This window comes from Gobius niger, assembly GCF_951799975.1.
Source record: "Gobius niger genome assembly, chromosome: 7".
In the NCBI taxonomy this organism is placed as follows: Eukaryota; Metazoa; Chordata; class Actinopteri; order Gobiiformes; family Gobiidae; genus Gobius; species Gobius niger.
Window position 1 is genome coordinate 13,643,022 of NC_136858.1, and position 26,185 is coordinate 13,669,206.

The 26,185-nt window shown below is 42.0% G+C and overlaps 1 protein-coding gene across 6 annotated transcripts in view; it reads left to right on the plus strand.

Moving 5' to 3' along the window:
* The window catches only part of zmiz1a (zinc finger, MIZ-type containing 1a), a 203,508-nt gene that overhangs the window by 102,851 nt on the left and 74,472 nt on the right, over window positions 1–26,185 (plus strand). For 5 of the 6 annotated variants that reach the window (XM_079559891.1, XM_079559886.1, XM_079559890.1 and 2 more), the window contains exon 4: window positions 19,773–19,837. The gene's annotated coding sequence lies outside the window, so the exon portion shown is untranslated. Of the gene's footprint in view, window positions 1–19,772; window positions 19,838–21,650; window positions 21,735–26,185 lie in introns of all 6 variants that reach the window. The other variant, XM_079559888.1, reaches the window with a different exon arrangement.

Sequence of the window (26,185 nt, forward strand, 5' to 3'; positions counted from 1 at the left end):
ATATATGAGTCATTTTATGTTTTCATATCAAAAGAAGGCACTTTTCTCCATCAAAATTACCTATATTTTCAGCTCAGTTTAAGTTTATGGTTTTCATTTTGTTAATGTATCAGTTTTCAGAGGGTATTTCTTTTTTGGGGGGTATGTATTTAGTTTTTTTTTATAAGCTTGTTGATAAAGCATTTGGAAAAATTGAAATTTTACCAAAAAATTCAATAAATCACACTTAAAAATATTCGTCAGTGCCGAGCCTGGAAGGTTTGGAGTCTGTAGGAGTTACTGAAGTGGAGATATTGCTGCAAGAGTGTAAAGAAAACCAAACTTTGAAGAAAACATATAGTAAATATTATAACATCGCTCTGATCAGGTGTGGAGTGATTTTCCCCCAAGCCCAAACTCCTTATTTTAAAGTGTAAAGCAGTCGGTTTCTTTCACCTCTGTTTTCAGCAGTACTTTTCAGATTTGTAAAGCATTTCATCCGTGCAGCGATATAAAGGTAATGCGAAGGCAGCACAAAGCCTAATGATGGCGGTCTCTGCGGACGAAGACAGAGGAGAAGACAGGAGCCATGTTAACAGGGAGTGTGTTGGGGTTACCGCCGGAGGGGAGATGGGGTCTTCTGTGGCGTGGTTGAGGGGGGTATTGATGGATGGAGCCGGAGTGAAGATTTCGGGATGCTGGAGGTAGGTCTGCCTGTGTGTCCCATAAGGAAGTGTGTGGAGGGGTGCGATGAGAAGGGCGGGGGGGGGGGCGCAGACACACGACGACCTGTCATTTATCAAACTACCTCCTGGATACACTCCGCTGAACCACTTTACTGCACCGCCTAAAGCTGTGGCATCATGGGTGAAGTTGGGATGGCACTGTAGCTAGATTGGTGTTTGTTTGGGCACCACTACACTAGTATTTCATGTTTTGTAACTTAAAATAGTGTAAATCTTTAGGGAAAACAAGTCAAAGCACATCAGTGCTAATGTGGTTGTACTTTACTTTGCTGCACATGAATGCCATCATAATTGGGGGGAGTAGTATGGTACTTATAAGAGTAATAACATGGGAATTATAGTTATTACATGGAGACTGGACACACACCTACTTTGTTTGAGTTTTTGAATTGTCATAAAGCCAGCGACACTCTAAAAAGTAATGGCCTCGTACTGCAAAAAAAATGAACGCAACTTTCTGCGTAAACATTTTTGCATTGTTTCAGTAAAATTGCAATTTACCTCTGCCAGATTTTTTAAATCTGGGTAACTTGAATTAATCTTTTATTAAAGAGGGGGTATTATGCTTTTTTCAGCCACATAGCACCAGTCTATAGCACACTACAATGATGACGAAACCTTCTGTTGGTCTGTCAATGCAGTAAATTAGAATAACTGCCTTGTATAAAATTGCTCTTTCAAAATGGCGGTAGCAAATGACTTGAAATAGGCCCCTGTCTCTTTAAGAACCTCTGACCCTTTCAGACACGCCCCCTCCACACGCTGTCTGTGGCATCACAACAACACTGCACTCGTTGTCTCAACTGTATTGAAACTACGATCGGTGCATTTTAATTTTTATTGTTGGAAAGGACCTACTGTTTATCACTTTGTGAACAATGGCCACACAGGATATTATTTGGAGACAAACCTTCCACACCGGACGCTTGGACGGGGCTCTTGCCTGAAAAATAACTGCTGTTTGGAGGCTATCTCTTTGCATCTGCCATGCCCTATGGATCTCTAACTATACCCCCATGGACGACACCAGGATCTGCAGGAGCCCATACAATTCAAAGACGGACATTATCTGTGCAGGTGGACAATGGTTTTTCGAGGTTACCCGTTAGCTTGTTATAATCGACTACAGCTCATTGTTGATGAAAAGTCTGTAATAAACCACAAATGTGTAAAGCCAGGCTCATTGTGTGATCATCGTAAAGGCTGCTTCGAGTAGTTGCCGGCTTTATTGACGTTATTTGTGCATAATATGCTGCCTGTTTTCAATGAATGTTGTGAAGGTGAAGGTTGTTAGCTTGTCGCGGCTAATAGTGCCTTAGCTCCGGGAGAAAACCACTCGGCTACGACTCACTGTAGATGAAATGTGAGCAATAAACTACACAATCAACAAGCCAGGCTCCGTGTGTGATCATCATAAAGGCTGCTTCAAGCAGTTGCCTGTTTTAGTGACGTTTTCAATGCATAATATGCTGCTTGTATTCAGTGAATTTTCCCGTTAGCTTATCGCGGCTAGCTTGTTAGCTCCGGGAGAAAACCACTCGGCTACGACTCACTGTAGATGAAATGTGAGCAATAAACTACGAAATCAACAAGCCAGGCGCAGTGTGTGATCATCATAAAGGCTGCTTCAAGCAGTTGCCTGTTTTAGTGACGTTTTCAATGCATAATATGCTGCTTGTATTCAGTGAATTTTCCCGTTAGCTTGTCGCGGCTAGCTTGTTAGCTCCGGGAGAAAACCACTCGGCTATGACCCATTGTAGATGAAATGTGAGCAATAAACTTCCAAATCAACAAGCCAGGCTCCGTGTGTGATCATTGTTAAACGGTTCTTTATGTGTGTGGTGGTTTTATTGACTTTATGTGTGCATATTTCTCGTTTTCACGTGATGACTCGAGGTTTAGCTTAGCATTAGCTTTCTCCGGAGGCTCTGTGCATCATCAAGGCCCAGCGCAGAACCAGACACTGAAATAAGTGTTCTTGTCACCGGTTTTAATCCTGGGTGTTTCGGTAACAGAAACACTGATGTGTGTCTTTGTAAAAGTCTGCTGTGGCTCCGGTTCACAACACATGAAGCTAATCCTCCATGATGACTCTGTTTACGTCTTAGGGCTAGACACTGCGGGGAGGGGGTTCTGCTGAAGAGCAGTGGTTGGTTACTCGGCTGGTGACGAAAGGTCGGAGGCGTATCCTGGAGGTCGAGGGCGTTTCCTGAAGGAATCAGGCGTTTTATCCCTAAAATGGCCGCCATCAGAGTTTCTACAGATTACTCGAAAATACGTGAATGTGCCAAGGCAACACTTCAGGCATGGTTTTAATGAGGGAATGACTTAATAACATGATGTAAAGCTTGAAAAAGTCGATTTTGCATAATAGGCCCCCTTTAACATCGGACCACCTCAATAAATGCACATTTTTAAGTTGAGAGAGTCTATTTTTGAGTAGCACCAACTAGTTTTTTTTGAGTCGATTCAACACCATATTTATTTATCATTACAGCTGGACAAATTGGCTATAATAAGTTATAAGTTAAGTTATTACAGAAGGCACATCTTGTTTTAGTAGAAAAAATCCTATTAAAGCAATAAATTATATGACCATGATTTGAATTATCAGATTCAGATCCGGACCTCCAGAGGCTTTAGTCCGGACCCTAAAGTCTTTTCATCCTCTCAGTATACTTAATTTCTCAGGCTGAATTAAAAATTATCGAAACAATTTGAATAACATTGAAATAAGATGCCACATTTTTGATTCATTAATCTGTTCAGCTTTGTAAATAGACAACCTGTGCTTCATGTTTTAACATTTTCAAGAGCCATGACTGCATATGTCCGGACCCTGGACAGTTTGTAGACCTCGAGCTGATTTAGTTGGGGACCCGTGTACTAGAGGGATTATAATTATATTTGCAATTTCAAAATATTGTCCATTTAACAATATTCACTTCAAACTGCATACAAAAATGAAGCCATTTCAATGGATGCTTTGAATTATTTCTTAGAATGTTGCTAAAAGACTGTAGCAGGAAACATGGTTGGCATTTTCTCAGCAACAAATCAGTATTAATCAATCTTCATAATGTTTTAATCTTGTTTTGCAGTGTGTTTTCCCTTCAGGTGGCTTTGAGTGTTATGAAAGGTGCCCATTATTAATTATCACATTATCAATATTATCAAAACAGGGCTCCAAAGTGCACTATCTACCTTTTATTTTTATCGCTAGCATGCTATTTCCATCCTGCATTGTCAGTGCTGTGTGACCCAAAACCCTACGGTTAATGTCTACGTGACGCAAAATGCAACTGAAGGTATGATTTTGATAAAGAAACGTCGTAGCACAAGTTTAGCATAAAGTAGAGCCATTGTTAACAAAGAAAAATGATAATCTTGTGATAGTACTATATGTTGTGGCGCAACCATTCCTCTAAGTTTGTGTCTTTGTTCCTTGTGTCTGTGATTTTGTACCGTATCTCTCTTAACACTCCTTCCGAGCCTCGCTGACCTTTGCTGAGATTTTCACAGTCAAAATAAAACTGCTTTATTTATTGAAACACTCCTAACAACAGTTTCGCACCTCACCTACTACTTTTGCACAAAACTGTATGTTCCTGTCAAACAAAACTGCCACTATACTACACCCGCTATACTTATTCCTCTGCTATAAAAGCAATTTAGTCATTGTAAATGCTGCATGTAGAGGTTTCGGCTCAAGCTGTTCAAGCAGTCGGCGCTTTTACCTCACAATAATAAGACCCCGGGTTTTGATTGTTGAACAGTGTGTGGTTTTTGTTATACCAAAAGAATAAGGAACTAACCTTCAAAACCTACAATACATACTTCAGCGCACCGGAAAATCTTGTCTGTTTTTCCTCCTTTCACTTGACTTTTTAGACATGGAAACTCCCCGACATTCGCTCTTTTGAACTGGCCGTCCTGAGCGCGTTCCTCCATTGCCCGTGCTCTCCCTCCTGAACACCACTCTGGGAGCTGTTTAATGCCATTACGAGGTGGCGGCCCAGGCAACATGCCCCGCAACATGGAGGGATGGACGGCAGCCAAGGCCCCGGCACAAGTTGGCTTTCCGTAATTCACTTAAAACCCGGGTGATTCCCTGTTTTCTTGACTTCCCTTGATTGGCAGCAGACCTCTGCGGTGCCCGCCCGTGGAAAAGGTTGCGCTCTCACTCTCTCTCTCTCTTTTTTTGGCTGCGAGGCGGGTTAAGAACATTACGAGGCGTTTGGACAGGTCAAGAGGCCTGGCTGGAGCTGGTGAGAGTGTGTTGCCCGCTGGTGGCTGTGAGACAGAGAGGTATAGGGACTAGCATTGAGGGCATTAGCTGTGCTGTATTGATATTTTCAATGCAGTTTGAAGTGCTTAGGGAAGCGCATGTTGCATTAACCTTGAAAGATGTATACAATGGTCTATAGAAGGAGCTGCTTTTACAAAATATAAATTGCAAAGAGCTCTTCACACACAAAGAAAGAAGATGATTTTGCTTACCTTTAACAGTTTAATCGCTCATTTGGTGCGCAAAGAAACAGTGCGATGAAAAATGTGTTAATCAAATGTAAGTAAGTCAGTCTTTGGCGAGCGAGCTACTGGTTGTGTAGGAGTTTTCAAGGTTGTCTCTTCAAAATAATCATAGTCCCTTCTAACCGTGTTCACAACCAAAGTGGCATCAACTTTCTGTAAAATACTGATCTCATCTCGGAAGCTAAGCTGGGTTGGGCCACGTTATTGTGTGGGAATGCCGGGTACTGTAGCTTTGGTAAGCGGTGTTACAGTAAGTGCACGGTTGGTGTTGGTTGAACAGCCTAATGGCACAGATTGACTACAGTCTGCTCAGATCAGCTGTAGTAGCATATGTAGCTAACCCACTATCGAGTGTGGGGTGAATGATAAAAGATAATTTCTTCCTTGTAGAGACATGTGTTTGTGAACAATGCTATACAAGTAAGATTCCCTTCCCCTTTTTCTTGGTTTAAGTAACTAGTATTGAGGTGCCATAAACAAAGATTATTCGATTCACTTGGAGTCAGGCTGCGGACCAAACGCAAAGATATTTTATCAATCCAGTGTATCGTCCATACGAGCCGGGCGTTTTGGTCTGTAAACAAACATTTTCCAAACTAGGTCCCAGAGTGGAAAGATGTCAAAACGCTGTTTACATGGCGCCGTTGTTACGACGGCTCCGCAACTTTTACTAAAATGATGACATCACAGCCCCAGAGTGGTGTCTGTTATCCATAATCTACTGACCTTATAATGAGTTTTTCACATGGATCTATGATGGTTTTACTCCGCTCCTCTTTGCTCCACTGCAGTCCACAAGCCACAGGTGACAAGTGGAAAAACACGGCCGAGTCAATCTGTGTTTTTGGACTGACAGTAAAAGTGAAGAAGAATAAACTCGCCTCCTCGTCTCTTCTGTAGATCGTAAATCCTTGAATCAGTTTCATTTTCACTGTTAACATTCCACAAAGGTTTACTGCGCATGCGCCCTCTACATCTTGTTCTTTTTTCTGTGCTAGTGTCACAGCGCCTCACACAGGCCTGGAGGATGAATTGTGCCATTTTCACAGACCTGAGTCAACCCATGTGGACGCACACATTTTGCTAAGCTGCTTCGTGCTTACAAACAAAGTTTCTGAAAACATAAGCGTTTTGTCTTCGTGTGGATATAGTCTTATTCAAAGCGATCTTCTCGGTGAAAGGAGGACAAGAGTTTTCATCCCTATTTTGTGTTTTGTCAACCTGCCCTTATAGACGGTGCACGGAGGCTAAATCAAACACGGTGTTTGTGTCATCTCTGTCACAGGAAAGAAGGCCATACAGCAGAGTACTGCTAACATTAGGAGGCATTTCCGCCGCAATTATCTCGTACATGCTTGGAGAACATTAACAACAAAGAGCGCGTTGATTTAATGACATACCGCATAATTAAAACCACATTAGATCTTTTACCTCTCCCTTTTTCCTCTTTCTCTCCTGGTTTTTACAGTATATTAACTGAGCAACAGCGTGTGGGCTCATTAAAAATGCAGCTGCAATGAGCTTAGGAGACCAATTACCCCACCTAGCTGCTTTACAATAGCCCACGATCTAAACCTGTGCAGTGGACACTCTGGTACTGTGTAGTATAGGGCGGGGATTGAGCGCAGTCAAATCCAAATCACAACTGGCCGATCACATAGTCTGCAATGGTGAAGGTCATCTTTTAGTTTAAACTAGGACTACTCGATATGTGGATGAAAATCCCGGGATATTGCTGTAAGAATGTTAATGCGATATTTTGACTGAACAATTTCAACACTGTTCAATTCAAGTTTTCGTCAATTGGTGTCTAAACTTGCTTTTGCGTATTTCAGAGTTATCATGTTTTGGTTTAAGGCGTTGTTCTAAAAAGAAAGGTTTATCCAAAGTAGATAGAAGGCTGCAGTGATTTTACAACGTAGTGCGGCGTCTTGGATATTTCCTGAAAGTGAACACTTCCCGATGATCCCTCTATACTGGGGCCACTCTGTCACATCCTCCCCCCCCCCCCCCCCCCCAAGCCCCGCACTCGCTCGCTCTGTCTCCCTCCTGTCTGCACACGGGATCATCAGTAAACAGGCTTTTCACTGGATTTGATGGAGTGCGCTGTTTTGATCTGCCGGGATTTGCGTGCGTGTGCGCTCTGCAGGTGGCGGCGGACAATGGCGCTACAGAAGAGGAGGCAGATGTGGACCTTGCGGCGCGCGCCGGGGTGATTCACAAGCACCAGCCTACTTCCTAATCAGGACGCTGAGCATGGCCCGGCTCAGCGGGGCGCAATTTGGTTCGGCAAATGCCCCAAAAAAGTGTATTCTGCTAATCTTTGTCCTGATGTCACACGGAAGTATTAAGAAGAAGACAATGAAAATACTGTTAATGCAAGTTTTGTGTTGACAAAGGAGGCAAAGAACAAAAGTTGTACTAATATGAAAAGCTTTTTGAGATTCTTTTCTTTGTATTCCAGTCAAGTAAATGGAATTGGCTGTTTAATTCAGCCGTGTTTGTTGGAAATACTTCCCCTTGATCTGATCTTGATCATTGTAATAAAGTAGTATCTTCTCTTAAAGCAGTACTAAGTAACTCATGCCCCTAGAGGCCATAAGCGCCACTGCAGGTGTCGTAGCATGTTGCGTTTTTTTACTCATTAATTGTCCTTGAGAGTAAATACTACACTGACAGAAAAGACAAAGGGAGAGAGGGATATTGTACATCCAATTACACAATGGAGATCATTTTTTTCATTCAAACTTGGCTGTAAATACTGTTTAAGTGGCGCTAGCCCGCAGCTAGCTTTGCCCGTTAGCCTTTTAGCTTCTTCTTTGTGATTCCATTAGTGTGTATTGGGGCCTCCAACCCGTAGGCAGCGAAGTTGCAATTGTCGTTTTCTGGCCAGAGACACCGGGGGAGATGAAAGACCCCCCAATTATTCCATCAACACTTGTATTACCACCAGAGGGAATACGAAAAGGATTGATTAAGGTAAACAAGTTACTTAGTACTGCTTTGAAAACAATTCGACTAAACTTTTGCATCCTCATGGCAGTTTTTTTTGGTTGTTTTTGCAATCACTAGCGGCAGATGCCGGAGGAGCTGTTTCATGGGGAAATGACACTTTGGCTTCTAGCAGTTAGTGCACTATCGTATCGGAGAATATCAGTTGAGAAGAAAGAATATCCCCGGGAGCTACATTTAAAACTTTCGGGGACCAGATGTATATAGATCAACATCGGCTAACTTCTTTTCACACAACTGAAACATTAGCATTTGGACATCCTTAATTCCTCAATTATCTATATTTGAAATGGCTATCATTTTGGTTTAATCCATTGTTATCCAAGCATGTTGCATCACACATGACTTTGACCCCTTACTAAGGCTGGGTACCGTTAAACGATGTTTGGTATCGGAAAATAGGTTTAGGTACTACCAGTATCGAAAGTATTTTTTTCCTATTTTTCCCATTTTCTAATATATTTTTTTAATTTTGCCTCAATTTTGTCTTGTTTTCTCAATTTCCACCTAATTTTTACTTTACTTTTTTTCATCACTTTTATATTTTTCCCCCTTTTGCCACTATTTCTTCCAATTTTCCCCAAATTATTCCGCATTTTTCCTGACTCGGAGATCATATTTTACTACACTGCGTTCCAAATTATTATGCAAATGACATTTTTCTAAGATTTTCTAAATTGTCAACTCAAATGAGAGTCAGCATAATTTTTAAGTCTTTACCTGGTAGAGGATCATTTAAATGTGGTGGAAAAAATTTCCTAGTGATAACAGTATTTTTTTCAAAAATAAATATAGTAAAAACCTCAAAATCCACTGTTCCAAATTATTATGCAACTCATCGTTTCAATACATTTTAAAGCTTGTAATTAACTGAAAATGGTCATTTGTTGTATTTGTAGCATTAGGAGGTCATTTACTGAAATCAAAAGCTATTTCAATCAAAACAATATTAACAGGTCAAGTTATATTTTACCATAGGAGCCCTTCTGTGATAGCAGCTTCAACATTCTTAAATCCATTAAAATTGTGAGTTTTTGGACAGTTTCTGCTTGGATTTCTATGCAGGATGTTAAAATAGCCTCCCAGAGCTGCTGTTTGGATGAAAACTGCCTCCCACCCTCATAGAAGTGTTTTTTGTTGAGGCTCCAAAGGTTCTCAATAGGGTTGAGGTCAGGGGAGGAGGGGGTCCACATCATGAGTTTCTCTCCTTTATGCCCATAGCAGCCAGTGATGCAGAGGTTTTCTTTGCAGTATGATATGGTACGTTGTCATGCATGAAGAGGATTTTGTTAGGGAAAGCACGGCTCTTCTTTTTGTAGCATAGAAGACAGTGGTCAGTCAGAAACTCCACATATTTTTCAAAGGTCATTTTCACACCTTCAGGGATCCTAAAAGGGCCTAATGGGGCCGACCAGCTCTCTCACCATGACTCTGGCCCAAAACATGACTCCGCCACCTCCTTACTGACGTCACATTCTTGTTGGGACATTGTGGTCATTCACCAACCATTCACTACTCCATTGATTTGACCATCCAGGGTTACACGGCACTCATCAGTGAACAAGACTGTTCGAAAATGAGTCCTCATGTATTTCTGAGCCACTGCAGCCGTTTCTGTTCATCAGCATTCAATTAACCGTTTAGGGGAGGCCCGGATAGAAGGTTTTTGCACAACTGCAGCCTCTGGAGGTTCTTACACCTTGATGTTCGGGGGACTCCAGAGGCACCAGCAGCTTCAAATACCTGTATGCTGCTTTGTAGCATCTGTTCTCCTAATCTGATGTGTTTGTCTGGCAGAAACCGTCCATATTGTGCCATTATCTGCACAAAACGGAGTGTGCTCTGAATCATCCACAAATCTCTTATCAGTGTGATGATTACACTTAATCTTTCATGAAATATCAAAGATTTTCATATCTAGACCAAGGCATTCAACTATTTCATGCTTTTCATCAGTAGAGAGACCCTTTTTCTTTCCCATATTGCTTGAAAATGATGATCTGCATAATAAAGTGGAACACCATTTTCAGCAGTTTTTCCCTTAACTGGGCTTAACCTGAACACTAATTATCCCAGGTCTCTGAGATTAATGTCAGTGATTCATAGAGCCCCAAGACACAATACCATCCATGAGTTTCATTATTATTGCTTTTTTTTTTACCTTTTTGACACAAAAATCCAATTTGCATAATAATTTGGAACGCAGTGTATGTATCAAATAAAGGTATTGTTATCAGTATTGAAAACCAAGTATCGTCAAAGTACTGGTATCTAATTAAGTGTAACGGCCCCCAGCCCCACCCCCTTGCATTGTCACTTCTTAATCCAGTTCTCCTCATTATAGTCTTAGTCTTCTTCCATAAACTTTCCACTAAGCATATGGACCTGGCAGTTGAGGATCGCCATATCTTGTCATGCCTCGTCTTACGAACATCAGAGAAGCGCCGCGAGCCCTGCGCCCGTTTTTCCCCCCGCCACGCGCCGTTCATCAAACCTCCGGCACGCGTGTGGGGAGCGACTGTGCCGACCCGCTCTTCAAATGGCCATTATCACTGTGTACATCGGAGCCTATATAATTTACAGCCTCCACCTGTTCTGTGCCTCTGCGCGCGCCGCCGAAGGTGTGCGCTCTTTGAGGATCAAACGGGGGTCAGTTTGAGCTCGCAGCGGGAGAGTAAACAGTGCATGAAAGGGAAGTGTGCAACAATGTGTCTGTGGCGGCTGCTGATTAGGTGTGTTTAGGCGGATAAATGGGCGCGCGTGGCGGGCAGCCGTCACCTCTATCAGCGTCATTAACAGACACATGGCTTAGATGTTATTCACGCAAACCAAGGAAGGAAGCGACGGAAACTCGGGATCAGTATGGACGGTGTGTTTAAAAGTTGAATGGTGGACTTTTGTTACTGTCTTCGATATTTCTTGTGAACATGCAGTATTCTTCCTTATGGAATAGGAATATGATACTTTTGTGTTTCAAGTGCAGGGGACTCCAAGTAAATTTCCCTTGTGGCCAAAATATATGGTAAATGGTCTCAACTTATATAGCGCTTTTCCACCTACATTAGGCACTCAAAGCACTTTACAGCAAGGATCCACTCACCCTTTCATACTGTCATTCATACACCAATGCACGTAGACACTGGGGGCAATGTGGGTGAAGTGTTTTTGCCCAAGGACACAACGACAGTGTGCACTTTCAGGAGGTGGGATTCAAACCCCTGACCTTCCGATCATGAGACGACCCGCTCTACCATCTGCGCCACTGTCGCCCCTCTCCCCTATAACGATTGTGTATTGCCAGGGTCCATAAACAAAAGCTCCAGTAGAATATGTTGTGATTGGGAAAATACTATTGAGGAAAGTTTTTTTTTTTTAATAGATGAATGTAGCCTCATAAAAACGGCTTACACTTGTATTGCACTTTACAAGCATATTGTAGCCACAGCTGCCCTGGGACCGACGTGTGAAATTCTTTCCTTTTATTTATTTAAGCGGCTTCCTAGTGGCTAAAGTGGGCATTCTGGTAAAAATGCATAACTTCGCACAGGAATGGGCATTGACATACTCAGGAATTTGTGCTCTGCAAGTCTAGTTTCATCAAAAACATTGACGATGCTGTTCAAAAAATGACTTCTTATGATTTTGATACTTTAGAGCAGTCAACTGGTGGGTTGGGACCCAAAGGTGGGTTGTGGAACCATTTTCAGTGGGTTTGCGAGCTTATTATAGAGCCATACCACTTGAGAATCACTGCTTTAGCGGCATTAAGTGTTTTTTATTTTTTTATTTTAACTAATTATATTGTAATAAAAAATAAAAAAACATTCAACTTCGTCAACACAGTCTCAGGAAAATCTATGGAAAACACAGTCCCATCTCTAAAAAGGTGGGTCGGTTTTGAACAAACGTTCATCTCTCAAATAACGCACCTGAATGTGTTACAATGTGCACTGTGAATACAACATTCATTTCGAATCTTAAAGGGCAAATATGAACACAATTGTTGTCGGAGAAAATGCTATTACAAATGGTTTAACCCCCGTAGTCTATAATAGCATTATTCAAAAACAAAAAGTAGGGAGTCATTTTGCCTTGTAACACAATTTGTACCACAAATTAAATTACACTGGTGGTAATTGGTGCTAGTAGATAATGAAGCAACACATTTATTCAAAGGTACTTAAAATGAGGCGAACTCACTGCAGCTGTGAAAGCACCTGTAACACTGCATTTACATCAAAAGCCCATGGTACGAGGCTGTTCTCTTCAAGTTGCAATATGTTTCAATCACAGCATATTAAGTTGCAATGCCTTCTCATAGTTTCAGCATTAATGATCATTGGAATAATAGTCATCCAATGCATAAAACAATCATATACTTGCATTCACATCATTACTGGTGTTATTTTAGGTAAGAAGTCTCAACTGTGAGTGCGTTCACCTCTCGTCCGAGCTGACTCGTAACCTGCTTGGGAGCCAGACATCGTCAGCTCGTCTCCATGGAGATGTTACTGCATTGCTTTGAGTATAGGGAGCCAAATAGAGATGGCATTGTGACAGCCCGATCCGCACTGTGACCTGATCCGCAGGAAAATTCGATCTGCACATCCTCGGATCTCCCGCTCCTGCTACAGCAACATATACAAGGACAAACTTCGTCTAACCTGCTATCGATCTAGTTCTTTACACTCTTCAGGTACATTGTAACAGTTAAATATCTGCCAATAATTCGTGGAAACAAGTTTTCAAACTGTAGAAAACTTTAGTGAACAGCAGAGCAGGGGAAACATAAAGTTGATTTATTTCAGGTCAGTTTTTAAGTCGATTGGTGGTTACTGTAGGTGTTAAAGAGACTGGATATAAGTCTGCCATTTTATACTCACTACTGCCACCTCAGGTCATACGTGTAACTGCACTTTCTATATTAAGCTCGTGCATGACAGTAATTCGGACCCGAAGTAACACCTTTTTGAGTGACAGTGCAGGAATTTAGAGGCAGTTGAAGTGAATAGGTCGGGCTCATTCTACACACAAGGACATTGCTGGAACATGTAGGGGGAGGAAAATACATAATTGTAACATTTTTAAACTCTGTATGGTCCCTTTAATATAGAAAATTAATGTTGACTTTGAGGAAACATTACTTCACCTTTTTCATTTTCATTTTTGGAAATTATTGGAAACATCTTTGATAAATGTAGGTAATAAAGAAGTACACTACACTCGGCGAAGGTTTGAACCGATTAACCCCTGGTGATCGGGCGGCTACTCAACACAATGTCAACAATTCCTAACAGTATCTTTCCCAATAATATATGCGCTCTTTAAAACCCTGCTCACTCAGTGGCCCATAATTGTAACGTCAAAAGCAAAGCATGTTTTAATTGCCTCCTAATAATGTCACGCGGACCTGGTTTTTCTTCTCAGAGCGACTCCCTCCTGCCGCACCAGTCACAAGTGTCAAGGCGCGGGGCCCAGTCCACCGCGATGTGTTGGCGGGCCGAGGAAAGCCCTGCCTTCAACTCCCCGTAGGTGTCGTTAAAAATCAGACCCACTTCATTAAAAGTCTGATCTGGATGTAATTAAGTATGAGGGCAGAGAGCGGGAGGAGAGGAGTGGAGGAGTGAAAGGAGGATGGACTCTCCAGGCTCCTGCTCTCGCTCTTTAAAATCACTGGTAGTGACAAGGTTAGAGAGGGAGAAGGTCAGCGCACTTGTTTTGATGAAACACTATGATACGGAGTGTCTTTATGTCACCGTCCGGTAGCACTTCCCCGGCGGCGGTCCCACCTGGGATTTTTCAGTCCTTAAATCCCTGTGAATGCTGCAGTGAGTCTGCCATGTATATCGCCAAATTATTATCGTAATATTAACGTAACACTTACTGTGTATCAAATCACTTCCATCCAACTGAGATTTACACATTTTGTGTGCACGGTAGCCTCAAAATGTTCCGTTTTAATCAGGATCTTTCCAGTTTACTTCCAATTTATGCTGCATTTCAGGCAACTGGTATCTGATAAATTTCCGACCTGCGACTCGAAAAAGTGCCTTGGAACGCCGCTCAAGTGGGAAAAATGCCTGGAGCGCAGCATTAGTCATGTTTTGGTCCGGATTTAGAGCAGTATTTTTGCTTTTTGCTCCGTGTTTCCAAGTTTCGAGCAATTCTTTTCACTTTGGTTGTTTCTTCTTCTACTGCTCCATAGAGGGAACACGAAACTGTCCTCCACATTATTAAAGCCCATTGTCAATCATCTGCGCAGTCCTGCGTTCACCACAGCGCTGTAAACCTGCTAGCACGCCGTTAGCTGAAAGTGAAAGCTTGTTTTTTGTTTGTTTTTTGTGAGTCATTCCCAGTCCTGCCCACAGAGGGCTCTCCAGGCATATAATCCGGACTAGTCTCTCGCTCTTTGCTGTCTTTTCTTTGCGTCGTTTTTTCAGATGTTAAAGAATATCGACGCTAACATCAGTGAAATTGGAGACACAGGGACATTTCGGGAAGGAAATTTTCTCCTCAAACTTACTCATCTCCACCAGAATCCATATCTTTTGCCGTTCCCCCACTTCCCCATCATCAAACCCAAGCTCAGCGCACCTCCTGGATGGAAACGAGTCTCCGACGCAGCTGCAAAACATCGGGATCAACTCAGGGATGTTTCGTCTCATTTGCCGGTGATTAGCGACTAGTGCCTGCCTTTTGTTCCGCGGCGTAATCCCCCCCCCACACCCCCCACCCCCGAAAACGCACATTCTGCCGCATCAGAGTGTAGCTCCAGCGCCGGTGTTTACGTAGCGCTGCGGGTGGAAAACACAAATTGGAGACAGAGTGTTCCCCCGTCTGCGAAGGCTTGGACCGGAGCGAGGGTGCGCTTGGAAATCTGGCTTTCCTCTCAGGAAGTGTTGTTCCTCGCCACTCTCCATAAACACTGGAAAAGACACCCAAAGAAAATGTCCCCGGCTCACTGTTTCCACTGTAAACACCCAGGCGTACACATTTTACACTCAAACAGCTCCGTTCACCCAAAGGAGCACACACTACGGCAGTAATCTTTAAATCCAAGGCAGCATCCAAGCATCTCCAGCTTGTACTTTCCATGGATGCTTTTTGTATTCGGTGTTGTAAATAAAGAACTCGCTGATGGATTTGTTGTGAGGCGAATTGAGAGTGTACGTCTACAGCTGAAAATGGTGAACTATTTTCAACAAATTATATGTCAGAATTTGTGACTGTATGTTTGAAATGCGAATGTTAGCGTCGTACTGATGGGTTCAATCTAAAATTTCTGGCATCTCTGATTAAATGACCCTTAGCAAATACGTTCATATTTGTCAAGGTAGTTCTATTGTTAAAGGTGCATTATGGAACTTTTCATGTGGAGACAAAAAAGTTTCTCTTTGTGCGTATTTGACCTTTTGGTGACCCAGCGGCTGCATGAGAGTTGAGTATGGAGCTTTTATTTTCCATCACAGTGGCCACAGTGAATTCTCAATTTTTTTTACTGCTGACGGACCCTCTCAACAGAAAACCTACAAAACATTGATCCTGGAGTGTTGTAGAGGCCACTGTGATCGAACGTAAAGGCGCCCTGCTGACCTCGCATACAACCATTGGGCCACAAACTGGTCAATTACGCACAGATATCAATGCACCTTCAAGCAGTTTAGAACTTTAGGCCATATATTGTCAAACTATCATATTGTGCCAGTGCCTTGGTAGTGATCTGTTTATTTTGGCCACTTGTCCTTGCGGGGGAACTCGTAAGGACAAGTGGGCAGCCACCTGCGGTGCACAGGGACCCATCTCCAAATGTTGAGCTGGGCTAACGGTCAGCATCACCTATTGCACATGTTTTGGGATGATAAGGGAAACCAGAGCAGAGGGAGGTAAAACCACCCAGTCACAGAGAGAGACACATGCTAACTCCACACAGAAAGGTCCGCTAGCCCGGGACCACTAGCTGTGCAGCCACCATGCTGCCAGTGGTTGGTGGTGGTTGAAGAGGCCGATGGCGCAGATTGGCAGCCTCGCTTCTGTCAGTCTTCCCTTGGGCAGCTGTGGCTACAAGCGTAGCTTACCATCACCAAATACAGTATGTAGTGAATGAATATTGTGCGGAATTGCAAAGCGACATTGAGTGCTATACAAGACTGATGAATTGTTATTAATGTTAGTCATATCAGTGTTAGTTGTAATAGTGTATGAATGGACACATATATTGTATATTATATATCAGTTTATTTTAGAGTAAAGTGTTCTACATTAAGATGGATAAAGCCCAGGTCAGGAGTGCAAAGGCCTAAGGGCTATATTCGGCTAAACTGAGGGTTTGATTCGACCTGCAAGATGGTATTAAATTTGTAAGGACTAGTTACTAGTGCATGGTTGCTAGACTGTTTATAGTCACTAGCAACACCAGAACAGTGTGTCCTCCCAAATAACACGCTGTTGTAATTAAAGAATATTATTCATAGATCTGTTTGCATGCAGTCTTTCTACATGAAAAACATGACTGCGTTCAGCCACTTGGCCTGCTAACACGTTTCCATTTTGGCCCGCTGAGGTAAAGAGTCTGGGCACCCCTGGCCTTTCCGGTTTTCAGTTGGTAGAGCATTCTGGCGCAGATCCAAAGGTGGCGTTTTAATTCTTGCTCCTGCCAAAACATATTGTTGTTGTGTGGGATAGACATTTCACCCACGTCGCCTCCTGTGCCTATGCATGCAGGTGAATGAGACACTGACTGGACGACTGGGTTCCTTGATGGAAGAGCTTCGAGTTCCCAGTGAAGGTGGAAGAGCACTATATAAACTGCTTTTATTAAAGAGGCAGAACATAAACAGGTGAAATGTGTTTATAAATGTGACCACTTAAAGGATTACCGGAACACTTCTGGATTTCCTACCAGGAGTATGTTATGGCATAGTATTGCGACACCTTTTTGTTGTTAGCTACCAGCTAGCTATCAGCAGCGTAAATGTTACAGTTCTCTCTCCGAACAAGCGGTTATTCCGCCGCTCCCCACGTGCGCGCTGCAAGTTCATAAATCCTTGCCAGCCGCGGATAGAAGTAAAGCTCTTTCCATCACTTTTACTTGTCATGGCATTTATTCCAGCGCAGCAGAGTGAAGGGTGGGAGTGAGGGAAAAAAAATCATTGGTAAGTCGTCCAAAAATCTGGAATAAGACTTGAAATGTTCACAGTTCATCTTTGTCAGGGGCTGGATTTGACAGCAGGGAGCAATGGAGTTGATCACATTAGAGCGGCTCTGGTTACTGGCCGCGCTGATATGAAGACAGTTCGGTTTTTAATCAGCAAACTTCTATCTCAACCTGTCATTCGCTTTGACTAGGGCTGTGACGATCAAACGTTTATGTGGAGCTTGGCAACAGCATTTTTATTTGTGTTTGCTTTAAGATTATTTGGCATGAAGACTTTATTACGATGGTTGTATGTGTGCCGAAACTTGGGCTTCTTCAAATGATACCAGATCACTTCATTAAAGCTTGAGTAATTTGGTCTCCTCTTGGTTAGACTCTACTTACACCGTGTTTATTAATAACTGAGTCTAGTTCATTTGAATTTTCGACTCTTTTTTAGGACCTGTTTCCGAAAACAATATATTTTATGAGGTGATAGTTTGTGTGAAAAGTTTGAGAACGACTGCTTTATTGGATTTGACAGCACGCGGGAAAATCCCCCTGTGCCGCACAAGCGCTGCAACCTAGCACATCGACCAGTGGTTCTCACACTGTGGTATGTGTACCACTGGTGGTACTCAGGCTTCTTCAGGTGGTGAGATAATTTAGCATATGTTTTAGTTTAGATGTCTTTTAGATCTCCTTTAGACCCTTTTTTTAGACCTGATTTGGTCCTGATTTGATCTTGATCTCATGGAACACTGCTATAGAAATGTCTGTGTAGGCTCTCAGTCGTACAGGAGTTGTCCATCTTCAGTACTCTGTAGTTGAAGTGTCGCACGTTTCGCCTCTCATCCAAAAGGCTTTGTCAGCGAAACAGCAGACTATCTATAGACCACTGAGAGAGACTTAGCCAAGCAAAACTCCTTCCTGTGGTTGATATCTAGTCCATGGGCTGAGCTTAAAGCAGTACTAAGTAACTCATGCCCCTAGAGGCCATCAGCGCCACTGCAGGTGTTATAGCATGTTACGTTTTTTTACTCATTATTTGCCTGTGAGGGATATTGTACATCCAATTACACAATGGAAATCATTTTTGTCACTCAAACTTGGCTGTAAATACTGTTTACGTGGTGCTAGCCCGCAGTTAGCTTTGCCCGTTTGCCTGTTAGCTACTTCTTCGTGATTCTATTAGTGTGTATTGTGCTTCTGACCCGTAGGCAGCGAAGTTGCCATTGTGATTTTCTGGTCAGAGACTCCGAGGGAGATGAAAGACCCCCCAAACATCCCATTAACACTTGTATCACCCTCAGAGAGACTACGGAAGGGATTTATAAAGGTTAACAAGTTACTTAGTACTGCTTTAAACTTAAGTGTCGCTGACGAAGCCTTTTGGATGAGAGGGGAAATGTTCAACACTTCAACTACAGAGTATAGAAGCTGACTCAAGAACCTTCTTTGAGAACTGCTATAGACAATTCAACAAAGCATGTAACTATGATGAGGTGAACTACAAATGAATAGTTTATTTACAAAAGCAGAAAAGGATTTTTCTTACTGTACTCTACAGATGCTCGAAGCTACAGTGAAAATAAATTTGCATGAATTTGATTAAGAACAAGTGTGGCACTGAAACAGATTTTTCAAATGTACTTGCTAATACTGTTCTACATACAGTTGTAACTACATGCATTTTTGAATGTTTTTTGTTTCCAAGATTGGTTGCGATCAAATCAAAATTGCAAATTTGATATTGCTGGGTTGCAGGTTCTAGAATATGATGATGTCACAGGACCCAGTGGGGGGGGGGCAGGAGCCAGTTTTTCTTATTAACAGCATTACACTTTCACAAGTCGTAGCTAAAAATCTATGAAAAAATCTATGAATTAAAAAAATGATCATTAATATCAGTCACTGGTTCCATGATCTCTCCGTACTTGACCAAAAATTTCCTCAAGAACAAAATAATTTTTCCTTTATATAATAGTATAGGCCTTTGGAACACTGTGATGTCACCTGCAACCCAACAATTGGCAATTAGCATCTGCGAACAACAAAGCAACAAAACTTAAAGCTAACTTTTCGACAAACAGTCCGCATGTGATATTAGTTTAGCGGTTTCCATTACTGCTTCTCGATAGTGTTTTATTGCGTTTATCTATTGGCAATACTTGCCTGGGAAATCGCCTTTGGTTATTTCCTTGAGATCATACGGCGTGTATCGCATGTCAAACCCCCGCGCCCCGTAATTGCCAGGCCTTACTTTTGTGTGTGTCCGCGGACGCTTTCTCGAACCCATTCCTTTCTGTGTGAAAACAGCATGTTCACTTTACCACTGCTTTAACCTATTCACGTTTGTGTGTTTACAGAGCGCCAGAGCGAGCGAGGCGACCAGAAGAGGCGGCGGCGGAGGGAGAGAGCCAGAGCGAGAGAGGTTAGAAGACCCCCCCCCTCCTCCCTTTTTTTTCTTCTTTTTTTTTTTTATTACATTTCCTCCGCAGTGAGAGGGGAGGCAAGATGGACACTCCATATCTCCCCGCTGCGCCAGAAAACTCATCTAAATGGAAAACACATTGTCTTCATTATTTTGCGAGAGCTGAAAGAACCCGGGGTTGTCATGGTAACAGCCATCTGAGCGAGCGAGCGAGCAAAGAGAGTGCAAGCGGGCGGCCGAGGGGCTGGTTGTAGGGCCGGAGGAATGGAGGGAGTGAGAGTGAGAGAGGGTGGGTGGATGGAGAGAAGACAATAGGGATAAAGGGAGGAACAGGAGAAAATTGACAGGTGAAAAAGGTTCATGAGAGGAACTGGCTTTTCCCCACTTGCCCATATGTTCACACGCAGTTTAGCTGGACTATTTAAGTTTGCATCTGGCATTAGCTAGGATTAGCCTTTCAATTAAAGGTGCTATACCCGATTTTCCTCTGATTTCAAACTGAGTTCTATTCAATCAATGTATCACAAACCCAGAAGCAGAACTGATGCTAAAAACGTCCTTGTAAAACGTACTGTAAACTGATCGCTGCAGAGATCTACGAACAATTTTAAAGCCCCGTTACTTGATTTTTTTTGTGGAATGAAATGTGTCTTTCAGCATATTGTAAAAGCGGACATTTGTGAAGAAAAAATAAGATCTCTCTAACTTTTTTTTTTAATCAATGGTAACCTAGCTGAGGAGCTAGTTGTTGCTGTTGTTGTTGTTGTTATTGTTGTTGTTGTTGTTTACATCACCATGACAGTATTGCTCCCAGAAGGTAATGAAAAAATTGACTAGCCCCCCATTATTGATTTGAAAATGAAAAAAAAGAAGAAAAAAATGGGTACAAGACCTTAACAGCAGTAATGAAAACTGAATTTTTTTCACATTTTTCAATTTCTTTTGTCCAATGTTTGCCCCAGTTTTACACACTTTTTTCTTGTTTTTGCCATCATTTTTCAGCTTTTTCCTATTTCCCCCCCAAAAAATGATTTGCTATTTTTACTATTTTGCTATTTAAATTTGCTATTTATGTTACTGCAAATATCAACCCTATTTCCCCCCAGTTTTCCCCCAATTAATTCCCTATTTTTGCCCAATTTACAAAATTATGTCTGTATTTTTTGCCACAATTTCCCCCCAAATTATTCCCCATTTTTCCACACATTTCTTGACAGTGAACTCAATATTGTAGATTTCCAGATCTTCCAAACATTAGTGTTCTGTTTTGTGGTTCTAGATGCCACATATGTTAGTATCGATTGGAAAAAAAATAGTATCGTTCAGGTGTCGATATCGTAAACCAAGTATCGTTTTTACAATACCCGGCTCTAACTATGGGACACTCGGAATTTCCATTAGCCAAGACTGTTTCAGAACAAAGGAAGAAAATTAACTAAAACTCTTAACCTTAACCTTTAACTTAGCCTTAACTAAACCTCACCTCAACATATTTCACCTAATGCCATTAAATGCTTCTTACGTGCTTCTTTTCTAAATAATAATGACCGAATTTCAAACTAAAGCACACACCAACTGCAGCCCTATGAACATACTTCTTACATTCCTACATACGAAAATCTTTCTCTTGACCTTTATTTTTTTTTAGCTTTTACACCTTGACACGCCAGAATGACCTATAAACGTTTGCAAGCAGAGCAGTGATTTTAACGGTGTGTCTTCGCCCGCCTAAAAAAGGTCCCTGGGTTTTTCCATGTTTGTTTACTTGTCTCACACTCTGCCCAGTGTCCAAGTCTCTTTTTTCCACCTGCAGTGCATGAATCTGGGAGCTGTGTCCGAGCAGCAAATAGCCAAGAGTTAATCGGATTATCCAGTGGAGATGTCAGAGTGTCTGACTGTGAGAAGATACATTTAACACGTCTATTATTTGCTTTGTCTTTTGAATCACTTATATTTGGCAACTCCCTTTTGTCTTGTGACACACTGATTTAGCTTGATTATTTTCGGAGAGTAGATTACATTGAAACAGATATTTTCTCCACACCTTTTTTGTCATTAATCTGGTTAACTGAGATCGCAAATCTCTTTCTGAAGGTAACCCCGGCCAAGAGTTGATCAGCAACACATTCCTGTGACATTCCTCGCAAAACGTATGGAAACGCACAATAACGCACATGACAAATAGAGTTCAGGACATGCTTGGAAACAGCGAAAAAGGCTAATGATTGCTTTCCCGGGTCGTTCAGAATGAAGTCCAAAGGAACAAGAGGATTTATAGGTTTATATCGGTAAATCTGTCATGAAGATTAATTGTTAAACCGGTTTGTTAAAGGTGTATTAGTTCGGCCAAAAACAAAACAAAACAGCAATTACTTCCCAGCCTTTTCCAGCCCGACTTAGACCGTTTTAAAAGACCAAGGCAATCATCCGAGTTTCCCCACTCGCTTGTAACCACACCAAATGCAAATGACCAGTTAGTGGCTCTCTGAGTGCAGTTCAGAGGGCCTTATTAATTTCAAGGGGCTGCAAAGATGGCGGAATTAACATCTTAGAAAATCTCTCTGGTCTCTCTTCTTCTCTCTTCTCTCTCTCTCTCCCGGGCAGTGTCGGTGTGAGCGCGAGCGCATTTGAAGTGCGGGGCAAAGAAAGGCAGGAGCTATATTTGCCGCGTTGAGCTAACATTAGTCGTTGCTTTGGTAAACACACCCGCGGAGGGGGCGACAGGCTCGGCTCTCCCGCCACTTGATGGACAAGCTGCCTGCGCTGCCATCTTTATTAGGCCGCTCTCTTACTCCAACCCCTGGCACCGCCGTATAGCGCTCTCATCAAATATTTACCGCGCTTCAGTCGACAACATGCGGCCCAGGCCATATCCAATACATGCTGCGAGTGCCAAGGCCGGGATGATACCTTTCACTTGTCATGTAGTGTTTATATTTTCCTTCCTTCCTTTTTACTTAAGCCAGAGATGCTGCACTTGAGAAAGGCCCTGTCTTTCCCGAGTCATTTCAGATTGAGTTTCTGAGGAGCAGTCGCTTGGGGTTCAGGCTGGATGGAGACTTTGGCCTCGGGCTTGACATCTCTCAAATCCTCATGTCCTCGGCAGTGTCGACCTCTGTGTGCCTTGAGAAGATTTAAAAGTCTGGTTTTCAGTAGGGATGTTTTTCTTTTTCAGGTATTTGGTGCTCATTTTAGACACATCCACAGTCAGTATATCGCACTACAGCTTTGTGATGAGCACATTGTGTTGGTGAACTCTTGTCGCAATACTTGATGTTATGCAGGAGGTTCTCCACTGCTTTAAAGTAGAGAGAGGACAAGAATCGAGTCATGACAGAAGAGGACAGCACTTTATCTTCGAGCTTTTTACCGTGTTACAATGTGTCATCAGACCATTCACGCATCTTTGAGTGGTCGTTCAATCTTCACCAGAGGTTATTCACAGTGAAGGAAGGGGGTGGGAGGAGCTTATGGTTACTCGTGTGGAGAATCAGGATGTGAATCTACTTTTTGTATATTTTGTTGTAGCTGTTTGGATCAGTATTGTATTTTCCAGACAACAAAGTGTAAGATAGTGATAAAGATGTGTTTGACATTATTACTGAATACCTGCAAAAAAAGAAAACTTCTTTAACCTCTTAACCACCACATAAACCAAGCACATTTTCTCCAGTTTGGCATTACCCTAATCTTCAGGCAAAAGAGCGACAAAAACGTGCCGGAAAAGCAACAATAACACAATAAAAAAGCGACATATCTAAAAAATTATGAAAAAGCCACACAAAAAAGTGACAAAAATGTGATTAAAAAAGACAAGAACCCTACAGAAATATGACAAAAAAAGCCAACTAAAATGTGCTGGAAAAGCAACAATAACACAAAAAACCACATGACTAAAGAGTGATGAAAAAGCATTAAAAAAATCAGCAAGAAAGCCACAAAAACAACTACAAACAGTTTTGTAGCTCTTAGCATTGAAATGAGGGGTTTCCCTGGCCTAGAGTCTGTAAACTCCAGTCCAGAAGCTTTTAGATTTGGGTAAAGCCGAACTGGAGAAAATGCACTCGGTTAAAGGCGGGAGGTAAGAGGTATTTAAGGGCTGTTGTTTTGGTGAGACAGTATTAATACCCGCTTGATCTAAACCAGGGGTGTCCATAGTGCGGCCCGGGGGCCAAATGCGGCCCTCAGACCAATTTTCGGTGGCCCTCTGCCTTCTTGCTGAATCGGTACAGTATCAGAGATGGTCCTTTTTATTTGAAATGTAATAATTCTGCACAATTCTAACCTAACAGCTAACATTTTATTGTGAGACAGAGCTGGCATAAAGGTTTAAAGCATAAATACAGGTATGGGGCACAATTGAAATCTCTGCTAGTCAAAGGTTTGGTGGCACTAACCATCGATCTACGGCCCTTCAACCCGTGTATGATTCAATATGTGCCCCCCCCCTGATCTAAACAAAAAGAAACACACCAGCACCAAAAATGATGTGGGCTTTTTTTCTGTTTCAAATATTTCACTCACTGTCAGACTGACTCACAGTTGCTTAATAACTTTCGGCAATTCACTATCACTATCTTTATTTTGTTATTTACCCAATAGCAGAGTTCTGTACATGTGTTCCAGTCCTCCTCTTTACTCCCTTTAGCGCCGTCAGAAACAATCTGCTCACAAAACGTACAAAGATATTAAATTCCTCTAAAATCCCTCTGCTCTAGACCTAGGACATACTCGGTTCCTGTCACTTAACTTGGAGCTTTATGGCGGTATAGCCGGTGGCAGTGATGTGATTGAGGCGGGATACAACATCGTTTTGACAGCTGCCGAGTGATTACAGGAATTAACGTAATTGACTAAGACTTTAGCGTGTAAGTGGCGAAGACCTCCCCCATCAAGTATTGCTTCTTTGACTTTTCCAGACTCCTGATAGTGCAGTGCTCTTATTATTCGATTTACATAAACAATTTGGGGGAGAAATTGCCGTGTTGTATTGTAGTTACAGCGGGAAGTTAGTTGCCTTTTTTAAGCGAGTCGTTAATTTGTTAGGAACCCCAGCGAAAGACGACAACAACAAAAAATCTTTCAAGGTTTGCCAAGAATTTTGTAAGTGAAGTGTCTTGTTTTTCTGCACAGTTAAGGTAATTTGCCAAAGCTGCAAGGCCACACAGAACCAGGCGAGATTTGCACAAGTGTAAAAAGGCATTTCTTCCTTATTTTAACAGCCCGTCTCGACAGCACTGATATCAACTCCCTGCAATTTTGTTCATTTGTTACAGTAAGTGCCCAGATACCAATGCGATTGTCTAGACGGTATTGAATCCCCTCGTTCTCCCGGCGGCCTTTATTGTTGTCGGAGAATTGGCTTTTATTTGTCTATTAATTATAACAGGGGGAATCGATTATTGTTGTGAAAGGACGAGCTAAAAGAAAGACGGCGTTCCAAATCAGCTATTGTTCAAACAAGACATGCTGCAACATGCAAAATCGACTTCATCAAAATACTACCTGGAGTATGTTTAGCCTCATTCACGGTTGCTTCTTCTTCTACTGCTGAAGCGCGCCCATCTGTATTCTCAGATTTTTGTCCTCCACGTTCCAACGCCATTGATTTCTTCTTGTGCTCTTAGGTTAAAGTGAAAGCTTGTATTCACGTTTTTTCCCACTGCTGCCTACAGAGGGCGCTCCAGGCCAATTCGAAATCCTGCCCTGCCCTATCTCTCACTCCTTACTTTTATTTCCACATAGATTATTATTATAAATGATAAAAATACCCTTTTTGAAAACAAAATACTACTCATATTTTGTAAAAAAATAAATAATAATAATAATAATAATCTTTATACCCCCACTGTTGTGAGTGGAGGGATCAGGTGTAGCCAGAGACCATGTTTACCATTCCCATGCATTTGAATTTCTAAGACGTAAAATTCCAATGCAAAGCTATCCAAACGTATTTTAATAGATTATGGTCCTTTTAATGAGTCTGCAAACCCAACCTGGAGATGCCACACAGGCCTCCACACTGACCAATTGAGGCTAAAAACTGTTAAATTTAGCTGTGTAAAGGGCAACGGAAAGTATTTTATTCACACGCTTCATTTTTAATCAAATTGTGTAAATATAGGCTCCGTGCCTGGAATGTTTTTGGCTAACTTCCTTTTAGCCAGTGTAGGATAAAGACTACTTCCTCTCCACATAATCATATAAGGTTTAAAAAACAAATACTTAAATAATCTTCAAGTAGAATATGCTTGATAAAAATGTGTTCAGATCGTGGTGCAATTTTTCCATTTGTTAGCGTCAAGTTAACGCTAGCCTTTAGCTTCAGTGCTAAAACACTCAGTTATA